We start from the raw sequence: 12,774 nt of genomic DNA on the forward strand, positions 1-12,774 counted from the left end.
CCTGTAGTACAAATCCCAACATAATTTGTCAGACCTGCAGACTGTAGTCTTCTAGCTCTTGATGAACTACAAATCCCAGCATCCCCTGTCAGACCTGCTTCCTATAACGATCTAACTGTTTCTGACCTACAAATCCCAGCATTCCCTGTCAGACCTGTAGCCCATAGTACAAATCCCAGCATCCCTTGTCAGACCTGCAGCCTGTAGTACAAATCCCAACATTCCTTGTCAGACCTGCAGCCTATAGTACAAATCCCAGCATCCCTTGTCAGACCTTTAGCCTATAGTACAAATCCCAGCATCCCTTGTCAGACATGCAGCCTGTAGTTTTCTCGCTGCTACTGACCTAAATGTCCCAGCAACCCTTGTCAGACCTGCAGCTTATGGTCTTCTGACTGTTACTGAACTACAAATCCCAGCATCCCTTGTCAGACCTGCAGCCTGTACTAGTCCTTTAACCGTAATATCATGTTGAGAGGCTGCATGTCAGCAGCGACTGGGCCTCATATTATAACAGAAGGAAAAATGGTTGGTGCCAATACAGGGAAATGCTGCAACCTGTTTAATTTCATTTAAAAGGGAACTTTGCTTTAATGCAGTTGATGCAAAAGGAAAAACTGATGATAAATTATTTTTTTTGCCAGTGGAAATCAGATTTTAGAATTTATGGTCAGAATAAAAATAACAGATAAAACACATAAACAATATATATAAGTTTAGGGTTTGTTTTTGGTACAATGGGAGAATTGGTTGAGGGTGTGAATACTTATATAAGGCAGTGAATCCTGATATGTATAGCAGAGAGGACTGGTGCATGTGAGCTTACAATCTCTTCTTTCTTTCTGTGTCCCCATACAGTGATATTTCCGAGCGACGAGGCGTTTTCATAGCGTTTTCGAAGCGATTTTCAGAGTGATTTTCCGAGTGATTTCACAGCGATTGTTTTATAGAGATATTCAGTGATATTCCATCTGATTTTTGGCGTTTGGAAAAAAATCTTCCTTTGACGTCAGCTGATATCTCTTTATAACCCAACAGCTCTTTTAAGAGCTAAAAAACTTAGGCGCAATGCTATTCTGCGCCCCCTGGAGGAAGGTAAGTCAACTGCTACTGTTTTATCTGAATTTAGGGTTTTGCTGAATAGAGAACAGGTACAGATAAAGTATAGAATGTAATAGACTCTTTCTCTTCTCCTTTGCCACAGGCGGAATCCAGACCCCTCTCCGAGACTTATGAGGTGAGTAGAAAGGAGGGTAAAACACTCGCCGCTACTGCCGGAAGTGAGACATGTTTTGTACCCTGGGGAATATTATGTTATCAATAAAATCCTTCTTTTTTCTATTTTATTTTCCAGCCTCCTGATGGTCGGCTGACCAAGGATGTGCTTGTTGGAGTGGGCGGCACTGGAGACGTCTACAAGGTAAGTTACCAACCAATTCCTAGAGAGTAGGGGAACTGAACAAGATTGTGATCACTAGACACAATCACACAATGACTTAGGCAGACATATCAAGCTTCTGGTTTGGGGGCTGCATTAGACCCTCTCTTTCCTACTTGTATATAAGTCAACCTTTCTGTCTGTATTACAGGGACGACACCATCGTAGAGGAGTGGTAGCGGTGAAGATCGCCAACATCAGCCGAGTACTGTATCTTTATAATCCCAATCACTATATATCAATACTATTTGTGTAGATGTCTATGTGAGCTAAAGGGATTTCTATTATTCCACACCAGGATGAAGAGTCAGTCTGCAGGGAGCTGAAGTTTCTCCAGCAGTTCGGAGGCCACAAGAACATCGCCTCTTACTATGGAGCCTACTACAGGGCTCCACTCACGGAGTGCTCATCGGAGCTCTTGGAAGTAAGAAATGATTTACTGTATCGTGTTCATTCCTCTTGTACCAAAGCAATCTCCACTGGAAGTGATAGAATACATGAACTTAAATAATTTCTGTATATTGCAGATTGTTCTTGAATACTGTGGTGGAGGCTCTCTGTACAACCTCATCAGCAAGACCAATGGCCAATCCCTGAAGGAGACCTGGATTGGCTATGTCTGCAAGGAGGTTTTAAAGGTAAGGTCAGATTTACCCCTTAAGGACTCTTTTTTAATTGCATAAATTACATATACAATCTCTTTGTTGGGGATGTTTAGTCTTATGTCTGTTATAGTCTTATAACCTACATCTCAATCTCCCCAGGGGCTGCACCACATCCACAAGAACGGGGCCGTTCATAAAGACATCAAGAGCCCGAACATCATGCTCACAGAGACGGCCAAAGTGAAGATCAGTGAGTAAAACTTACAGTTATAAGAGTAATGGATGGTGGGGAGCTTCTGCGAATATGGAGTCAGGGGGTTTCATAATTCAGGTTTCTATCTTGTGGTTATTTTCCATGAATGGATTCTATCTGTCATTTCAGTCGACTTCGGACACAGCTGGGACCTGGACCCGCAAACTGGATTGTGCCACGAAGCGGAAGGGACTCCACACTGGATGGCACCCGAGGCCATAAGGCAGAAGGGCCAGCGCCTGGCGTACGACACCAAAGTATGTTGTACTTATAATACTTGTAACAACACGGAGCATTTACTTATCAGTGTTAATGGGACATAGAAGCAGTCATTTTCTCATTGACAGAAAGGAGTTTTCCCGAAACATTGGGGTTCTTAACTTTTTGCACAATGTGTTTATTTTAATATATTTGCTCATTTGCATTGTGACGCTGGTGTTATGTACAGTAACTGCTATTGTTTGTAATGGAGATGTATTGCTGTATACACTTTTATATATAATAAAGCATTTATTTACTTTTACATATACCATGGTGTGTTCATTTACTAGGGGGTGCATTTGGCTATTTTAAGTTGTATTCTGTTCTGTTTTTGCCATAATTGAGCTAAGGAGAATGCCGTGTACTTTTGCACAGATGATAATATATGTATAAGTTTCTAAAAGAGAATTGTATAAGCACAGCCTTTTTACTTAGATTTTATTAAACACCTACAGTATAACCCAATTCTCTCCTTCTAATGCTCTTTGGTGTGTCTTTTGCAGTGTGACATCTGGTCGCTGGGGATAACCGCCATCGAAATGGCTGAGGGAGAACCACGTAAGTGAATCATAACAATTGTGGCTACTTTATTTTATACATTGAGCAGCAGAGGTTCTATATCAGAATGGGAGGAATTTGGGATGATTTGCCATTTCCAGCAAAAAATTACTTTTTCTATAGATTAAATAAATAACTTCTAGACATGTTTGATGGGCTTGATATATATGTTTTTCACTTTCAGCATACACAGGGCAATACCCAGTGGAGGACCTGATAATTGAAGCCCAACCACCGAAGCTTCAATCAAACACCTGGTGAGTCTGTCCCAGCTCGTGTCACTGTACATTGTACCTGTGCTTGCAGACATGGAACTCCCCACATTTTCTTATTAACACTTGGGACATTTGGCAACTCCTATAACCACTCAGCCGCTTCCACAGTCTGCCCTCACCATGCCACTTGTATGTACAAATTTGGGATAATGGGGAGATTTCACTCCTAGTTCAGGGGGTGTGTATTTTGTTTAAATACCTCCTAAATATAAATAGAGGTTTTGAAAGCTATAGGAAATAGACAATAGATAGATAGAGGGACAGATAGAAAGATAGATAGAGGGATAGAGAGAGAGGGGGGGATAGATAGATAGATAGATAGATAGATAGATAGATAGATAGATAGATAGATAGACGATAGATAGAGGGATAGATAGATAAATAGATAGAGGGATAGATATACTGTAGATAGATAGATAGAAAGATCATAGTTAGATGATAAAGAGATAGATAGAGGAATAGATAGATAGATAGATAGATAGATAGATAGATAGATAGATAGATAGATAGATGGTAAATATATGTATATTCTGGGGTATAGCTAATGGTTACTGGGTAAAAGCTTCTGGAATCTGGAAATAATGATCTGGGGAGTTTTTTTTGCTAGCTAAAGCTAAAATCTCAGTTTTTTCCAGGTCACAGCATTTTGTGTCCTTCTTGGAGTCCTGTCTGAAAAAGGACCCTTTGGAGAGAGCGAGTGCTGAAGAACTCCTGCAGCACCCATTTGTCATCCAACTGCCACCTAAGAAGATCGTCAGGGCTGAGATTGAAGAACATCTCCGGACTCTGCAGAACCTGCCGGCCAAGAAAGGTGAGGGAATCCATTATATTTGATACGACTGCACCATCTCACAGTGTAACTCAACAGCTGCAAGAGTTGGTTTCATTATAAAGGCATTGGGAATAATAAACATGTTTTAAGGGGTACTTAATAATATATTTTAGTATAATGGTGACATTGGCGCTGTAAGACAATTTGCATTTGGTCTTCAGTCTTTATTTTTTTGTTTATGAATCATATACAAGCTCTAATTAGTATTCATGAATCACAAATATGATTTTTCCCTATACAGGACTGAAGGGAGTTGCTCTCTCAAAGCTGCGGCGTGCTTATGACTTCTGCACACAGACATCGGCAGAACAAGAAGCAGCTCTGCAAATGGCCCTGGAGGGCTTCTCCTGTTATTGATATTGTGGCCAATAACATCAACAGCCCAGAATGAGTTTCCTGAATCACAGCCGAGGAAAAAGAAACATCCACAGGGTAAGGTCCCATCTCCATTCAGTACAATGGTTCTCGGCTGGTAGACAAATAACAATTTGATCCCCTGCTGCCTGGTGGGTGTCTACATTGGTAGGACCCGAATCCTCACTGTGCACAAGAGGTGGGTTTCAGCTAGAAGATGCTCAAGTTTACATTTCTTGGTCAAAATCCTCCCCAAAATCAAGGTTTTCTGTGCTGATGGACATTAGCCTCACTGCAGCAGCCACACAATAACACAACAGGGTAGAATGCGATTGAGAAGGCTCAGGCATTATTTCCTATTCCCATAGCCAGTGCATTTATTTCTAAAAGGAGCATCAGCCTGGGAGAAAAACTCCCTAACATGTTGGAACCCCTAATGAATAAGACTTGTGCATAAATGCCATGCCTCTGAATGAGAATTAATGATGATCTATTACTGACTGATATTTTTGTCTCATACAGATCCAGTGGTGTCTGCAGCTCCACCAGCAACATCTCCTTTCAAGCTGATGCAGTTCAGCAAGTGGTAACTTCAAGATTCCTGCAACTACACCAGCAGGGACTTTATCTCCTTCTGTAGCTCCATGATTGTATTCTTTTCAGACTACCACATCTCCACCAGTGGTGTCTTTGCTTCATTTTACCTCACTCCACCCACACACATCTCCACCTCACTTTGAGGTGCCATAGTTCCATCCATCTTCCTTTTTTTGCAGACTACTACAACTCCAACATCTTGCCTTAAGCATCTACATTTCACAGAACCATAGCTCCAACATTCATATCCACCTCTATAGCTCCACTAGCAGCATTCACATTTTCAAACACCATAGCTCCACTATTAGGACCTTAGTTTTCATTAGTATCCAATTACCAATCTACCCAAGGACTTTTCATTTAACTTTAGCTCCACCACCAGCCCTTATCCCATATTTTACCTCTACCCGCAAGCTCTGTCCTTGTGCTAACACACCTCCACCAATATCTTCTTTTATTTACATATCATCAAGAGTTTCCCCTTTTTAAAATATCTTTTAATCCTTGCCCTTCTTCCTGCACCTCCATTGGTTCTTCCATTCCACCAATACCAAGACATTTAGTCACCACAGCACACACTAAACTGATGCCCCCTACACAAAGGCTTCTCTTCTCCACTTTTTTCTTTTGCCTCCCCCGTGCAATCTCCTAACACCAATTCCTTGGTGGTTTCTTCTGTTCAAATTCTTTCCTTTCTAAATTCTATCCTTTGAGCCTTCCACTCAACAACCAGTCACATCTCCTACTCTAAACCCTGACATAAACTCTTAGTACTGATACTCACATAAACTCATAGTACAAGTTGATCCAGGGACTCGTCCGATTGCCCGTTGGGAGTCAGGAAGGAATTTTTCCCCCTCTGAGGCAAATTGGCTCTGGCTTCAGATGGGGTTTTTGCCTTCCTCTGGATCAACTACTAAATAGGAAGATCCCTTTTACACTAAAACTTGAACATAATGGATGTGAGTCCTTCCCAACTTAAATTAGTATGAATTAATCTAAAATGCATAAATATAACATCCAATTTATAAATAAATATGTTAATACACATTTTATTGGTGTTCTTGCATTTTTTATAGTTCTATAGTATTGCCAGGGAACATTACAGAGGAGGGAGACCTCTAGTGCAAGGGAAAAGGCTCACTGAAAAGTGAAGGTGGAATCAAGAGGCAAGGGTGGGAGAAATTGGTGAAAGGAGATGCTAAGGATGAATAAATATAAGAAGGGGATAAGCCAGGTCTGGACCCAGTCCTACTGATCTGCACTGATGTCAGAGGTTTGTTTAATCAATCACATACAAATGTTATATAGTCAGCAGGCCTGGACTGAGAGTCAAAATAGTCCCTGGCATTTCAGGTACACAGAGGCCCAAACAGCCCCCACCAGCCCACTAAATACTGATTTTCTATGGCATCTTATAGCAGCCCCTCTGGGATTTGCCAGAACCCACAGATTGCCAGTTTGGGCCTGATAGTCAGTACAGCAGCCCCCCCTGCCCTGATATTAATCCATGCAGTTTATGTTTAGTCCTGGATTTACTTGCCCTTTAAGAGACATGGTGGTAGACAGGAATATATTCATATTCCAGTTTCTTATTCAATTCAATGCATGGTTGCCAGGGGGATTTGGACCAGATGGCTGGAACTGCAAACTGGAGAGCTGCTGAATAAAAAGCTAAATAACTGAAAATCCACAAATAATAAAAAATGAAAACCAATTGCAAATTGTCTCAGAATATCACTCTCTACATCATACCAAAAGTTCATTTAAAGGTGAACAACCCCATGAGACAGGGAGGAAAGCAGAGAACTCAACAGCCTGATTGTGCCGGTTACTTTCATTCTTGCCCAGAGCCTGCCGGAGATGGTCAATAGCTGAATAAGGGAACCAGACCAACTGAGAAGTTGTAGAGAGAGGAGCCTGGGGGAAAGAAACATCATTATTATCCTTTATAACGCGCATGGCTTCTCCAGTAGAACTGATTTTCCTATCACAGTGGCACAAGCACAGTTGGTTCCGTTCAGGAGGCAATAAAGTCATCAGTAGTGATGCAGAGGGAGACAGACACTCCATATGGATAGTGCCTTAAAGGAGAAGGAAAGGCTACAACTAAGTAAGCTTTATCAGAAAGGTCTATATAAATACACCAAGTAATTCTGCTCTGATTCCTCTGTCAAAAGAGACACAGCATTTCTTTCTTTCTATTGTGTACACATGGGCTTTTGTATCACACTTCCTGTTTTCATCTTAAATCTCCAGGGCTTGGGCTTGAGCATGCTCAGTTTGCTCCTCTCCCTTTTCCCCTCTCCCTCCTCCCCTCCCTGCTGTAATCTGAGCTGAGGTCCACCCCTAGGAGCACTGGACGTAGGGAGGACGGTGACTGCAGGGGATCGGTGGCCAGAGAGTCAGGTGGGCCAGGCGGTGAGTCCAACAGCATGGCATCAGGGACACTGGATGCTCAAGGTTTCCTGCAAGTTCTGAAATACTTTTTAGGGAGATGGGAGGCAAGGGAGACCCGGGAGGGGGTGGCCAAGGTGTGGGTCAGAAGTGAGGACAGGGTGGCTGGAGAGCCTAGCAGGAATGAGTCTGCGGCACCCGAGGGAAATAGGCCCTCCGCTGGGACAGCAAGAGTGGTGGCGACAGAGGGAGTTGGTGTGGCTGGTCAAGGTGAGCAGGGGGTTACAGGAGTCAATGAGCAGCCGGTACTGGGAATCATTCCGGAGGCTGCCCAGAGGGGGGCTTATGTGTCCTTTGCAGGCCGCCTAGGCTCACACGTTAGGAAAGAGGTGAAAGAGAAGATTTGGAAGGGGGAATTTGTAGAAATATTTTCCCTCCTTCCTTTAGAGGAATCTGTGGACTTAAAGGACGAGGAAAAGAAATATGGGAAAAAAGAGGAGGAGGAGAGGAGCAAGCATTATAGGAAGATCCCCAAGACATTCGGCAACTTGCTTAGGGCATTCTGCATCTTAGCCAGCATCACTGGCGAGAAACGGCCGGAGCATTGTTCCCCTCTTTTTTGCTATGTAGATGGTATTTGGGAGGCGTACAGGGTTTACAGTGGCTTGGTTTGGTGGCACTATGACCAGCAATTTTCATCAGAGGCTGATGGCCAACCCAGGGATGAGATGGGATCAATTGGATATGCCGCTATGGTTACGTCTGATGACAGCACAGAAGGCTCACCCCTTTCAGAGAGGTGCCGGTGGGGCTTTGCAAGGAGCCTCCCCGGCAGTTAACAAACCAGGCTATTGCTGGCAGTTTAATGAAGGGCAGTGTAAGTGGGCCAACGCTCAAGTATATGAGTGTTCAGGTTGCGGAGGAGCCCACCCCTATGCAGTGTCGGACTGGGACACCAGGGGCCCACCAAAAAACCTTAGACCAGGGGCCCACCCTCAGTACTATTTTCTTCCTCTCCTCATTCAACCTCTATTCTCCTAGTCTTTTCTTTACATACTTTAATCTATTAATCCATCTATTTAGCCTCTTTGTTCTCATAGAAATAGGGAATGGCCATGAAATAGACCAAAAGTTTACCAGCATGAGGGCCCACTGACACCTGGGCCCACCGGGACTTTTCCTGGTATCCCTATGGGCCAGTCCAACACTGCCCCTATGTCAGATATTTCAAGAAGGGAAAGGGAGGGGATACCGTTTCAGCCTAGGGCTGGGGGGCAGTTCATGGGAATCTTAAGTCAGTGGCACAAAACCCAGAGATAGTGCTGCTGGGCAAGCTAAATTTCGCTTGCTGGGTGATTGTGATGTGCAGGGTGTTCTGTCGCAGGCTGGGCAGATTGTTGTCTGGGGCATTGGCACCTCATCACCACGTCCGTATCACAAAAGAGGTCAGAGGCGATTTTGGAATCTGGCGGCATTTTTTGTACGTATTCAATGGCAAATTGATATTTCCCGATCGGGAAGTAACTATTACGGAGTTGCAATTGTTCACGGATGCAGCGGGGAGTCACGGCTTTGGGGCATATTTGGAGGGGAGATGGTGCGCAGAGGAATGGCCGGGGGAGTGGGCCGGGTTAGGTCTGACGAAGAATCTTTGTTTTTTGGAGCTGTTTCCCATTGTTATTGCTCTTTTCATTTGGTGTGATAGCTTGAGCAACAGGAGAGTGATATTTGTATCAGACAATTTGGGGGTGGTCCAGGTGATCAACAGGCAGTCGGCTTCCTCGGCTGAGGTGGTGTGACTTTTGCAAGTTCTGGTTTTATGCTGCTTACAACTTAATGTGGGTTTTAGGGCAGTGCACATTCCTGGGGTTCAAAATGAGATTGCTGACACTTTGTCTCGATTCCAGTGGGACCTTTTTCGACAATTGGCTCCGCTGGCGCAGGAGGAAGGACACCATTTCCCGACGTGTCTGTGGCAACTCGGGATGAAAGGATTGGAGGGTTGGTGAGATCATCAGTGGCCGAGTCCACATGGGCAGCATATGGTAAGGTCTGGAGTGAATGGGAGCGTTTGGTACAATGGGCTTCAGGTACACACTCACCGCGGGGTAGGCAGGAACTAATGCTCTGGTGGGTATGCTGGATGGCTGAGCAAGGTCGATCTGTAGCCCAGATTGAGAAGGGTATAGCGGCTTTCGCCTTTTGGTTTAAACTACACGGGTGGGAGGACTTTTCGAAAGGTTTTGTCATTGGGCAGGCAATTAAAGGATTGAAGAGGGGTCGCAGTGGGACCGTTTTCGACAATTGGCTCCGCTGGCGCAGGAGGAAGGACACCATTTCCCAACGTGCCTGTGGCAACTCGGGACGAAAGGATTGGAGGGTTGGTGAGATCATCAGTGGCCGAGTCCACATGGGCAGCATATGGTAAGGTCTGGAGTGAATGGGAGCGGTTGGTACAATGGGCTTCAGGTACACACTCACCGCGGGGTAGGCAGGAACTAATGCTGTGGTGGGTATGCTGGATGGCTGAGCAAGGTCGATCTGTAGCCCAGATTGGCATTCTTTGGCGCTTTTCGGATTGGGGAGTTGGTAAGCTGCAGCAAACGGGCACCCGGGGTCTTCAGAGGTGGGATGTGGAATTTTGTCAAGAGTATGTGGGACTTTGGCTCCGCAGGTCTAAGACAGATCAATTAGGCAAGGGGCAGCAAGTGGTGCTATATGCCTTAGAAGGGGGGACAATTTGCCCTTACGGTAATGTTCAACAATTTTTGGTCACTCGGCCAGGACCGGATGGCCCCTTCTTAATTCATGAAGATGGCACGCCGCTGACCAGATTTGGAGGAGTTGGGTGTGGCCCCACTGGAGTATAGGATGACATTCTTTTCGAATTGGGGCTGGTACAGAGGTGGCACGTCTTGGCCTAGATGAGAAGGTGGTAAAGAGGATTGGGAATCACGGAGATTTCTGAGTTATGTTCGCCCAACATTGTTAAAATAATGTTTACTTACGGGGTTGGTTGTTGTCAAAGAATGGAGATAGAGTTAATCCACAGTTAGTTGTGGTGATTATTATTTATGGTGATTGTCAGCGTGTGTGGTTCGTGGGACATTCCTTTGTGAGCCAGGCAGAAAGGATAGCTGCAGTTCGGAAAAGTGGTCAGCAGCTGGGCTTCTCGGAACGCCAGGTTGAGGTAAAATGATTTGGTTTTTTGGGTCTTCAATGGCCTGGCTTATTCGATAGACTGATGGAAACCAGCAACGACAGAGGAGCACCCCCATGTTCTGGTATTGCATGCAGGGGGTAATGATATGGGAATTATGAGTCAAAAAGATCTGGTAAGGTTGGTTAAGTTTGATATTGATAAGATTCGTTCATTGTTCATGGGAGTGGTGGTGGTATGGTCGGAGATGGTACCTCGCCTAATATGGCGGTGGGCACGGGATCATTCCACAATGGAAAGGAGCAGGCTGAAGCTGAACAAGTTGCTTAGCACCTAAATCAGAAGGTCTGGTGGGGTTGTGGTAAGACATAAGGAGTTGGAGAGTGCTATGCCGAGTTATTACAGGAGGGATGGAGTACATCTGTCAGATGTGGGCATGGATATATTTACTCTTTATTTGAAGGTTGGGGTGGAAAAAGCCTTTCAGTTACTTGGTGGGGTGGGGTGGCCGGCATAAGGGGGTTAAGCCGGCAGCGCAGTGGCGGTGTGGGGCTGCCCTAATGGGTAGCCAAATAAGGGGGGCTGGAGTCTTAAGGTGAGATTGGCGTGATACATCTGTAAACGCTGGGAATTTCTTGATACGAAGACCCCTGGGTATCCAACCCACCAAACCGGGGTTCACTTTCAGGAAGGGGAAGAGTCTGGGTACACAATTGTCTCCCAGTCTCTTCTCAGATGCCAATAATACTAGAAAATCCACCTGGCTGGATGTAAAAGGGTGTTATAGATGTGGGAGGCCACGGTGCCTGTCATGTCGTTTTATGAATCCTTCTAAGGAGTTTACTTCTAGAACTGGCCCACGCACTTATAAGATGAACTTTTATGCAAACTGTGGCACTAAGCATGTAGTTTATCTGGTGCACAGTACGTTGGCAAAACCATCAGACCAGTAAGGAAAAGGATTTCTGAGCACCTACAAGGTGTATCCAAAGGGGAAACGTGCTCAGCAGTGGCGAAACATTTATTAGAAGTGCATGGGGGTAAATCTTGCATTACATTTCAGATAATTGATCTAATAACCCCGGGAGTTAGAAGAGGAGATATGGAGAAGCACCTTTTAAAGAGTGAGGCTTATTGGATCTACACCTTGGGCACTATCACACCGGTGGGTCTCAATAGGGAATGGGAGATTAGTCTTTCTGTAGATTGATGTAGTCTACACCTACACCCTCACCACATTCCATGGTATTTCCATTTCCCAATGTCAGTTGTTCTTTATGGAACACATTCGAATATAGATGTGTGCTATTTATATTACATACATATATATATTTATATTCTATATCAGCGTGGGTTAGCTTGTTCTTTAAACTATATAATTTTTATATTATAGGCTAGCACCATTTTGTTAATGTGTTCTCGAAACTGTACACTGCTATATTAACACAGCTGTATATATGTATAAATAGTCCATGGCATTTTGATATTTTGCATATTTTGTATAATTTATTATACACATTTGTCAGCAGTAATTATTATAATGATAGCGTTCGATTTTGGACTTATATCTGTTTATTCAAGCATATAACCATCATATGCGTAAGTAGTGACTTGTGTTTTTATGTGGGCTTTAATCCAATTTGATTTTAATTAATTAATTGATTGATTGAACTAAACATGCAGTAGGATACATATATGAGTATATGGCAGAGGGCATATTGGCTTCTTGAGGAAGTGACCAGTTTGAGTCACGACACGCGTCAAGCCATGCTCTCTCCACCTGCCCACATGGCCATATGTTCAGATTTTGCTTTTTAACTACAAGTTCCTAATAAAATTTGTTTTACTCATTTTTGCTTCATGGATCCAGTGACTACAGCAGCACGTTAGTGTGTCTTTAAGGAGTTGATGCTTGCACCACATGACCAGAGTGGATTTGTCTGCGGGTTGTTCACAGGAGGATCCTTGCTCCCTACTTCTTCAATTTCTCCCTCGGCGCATTGTTTCTGCCTTCAGCTTAAACCTCCTTCCCCGGGCAAGAGCA

General features: G+C 44.2%; 1 long non-coding RNA gene across 1 annotated transcript; it reads left to right on the top strand.

Annotated features, from left to right (window-relative positions):
• The first annotated feature begins 3,029 nt into the window (after window positions 1-3,029).
• On the top strand, window positions 3,030-6,223 carry LOC121399069. Its single transcript, XR_005964727.1, has 4 exons — window positions 3,030-3,372; window positions 4,026-4,201; window positions 4,464-4,654; window positions 5,099-6,223. It is a non-coding gene; the product is annotated as an uncharacterized LOC121399069 (long non-coding RNA).
• The last annotated feature ends 6,551 nt before the right edge of the window (window positions 6,224-12,774 follow it).

Source organism: Xenopus laevis, chromosome 9_10S (genome assembly GCF_017654675.1).
Source record: "Xenopus laevis strain J_2021 chromosome 9_10S, Xenopus_laevis_v10.1, whole genome shotgun sequence".
Classification (NCBI taxonomy): domain Eukaryota; kingdom Metazoa; phylum Chordata; class Amphibia; order Anura; family Pipidae; genus Xenopus; species Xenopus laevis.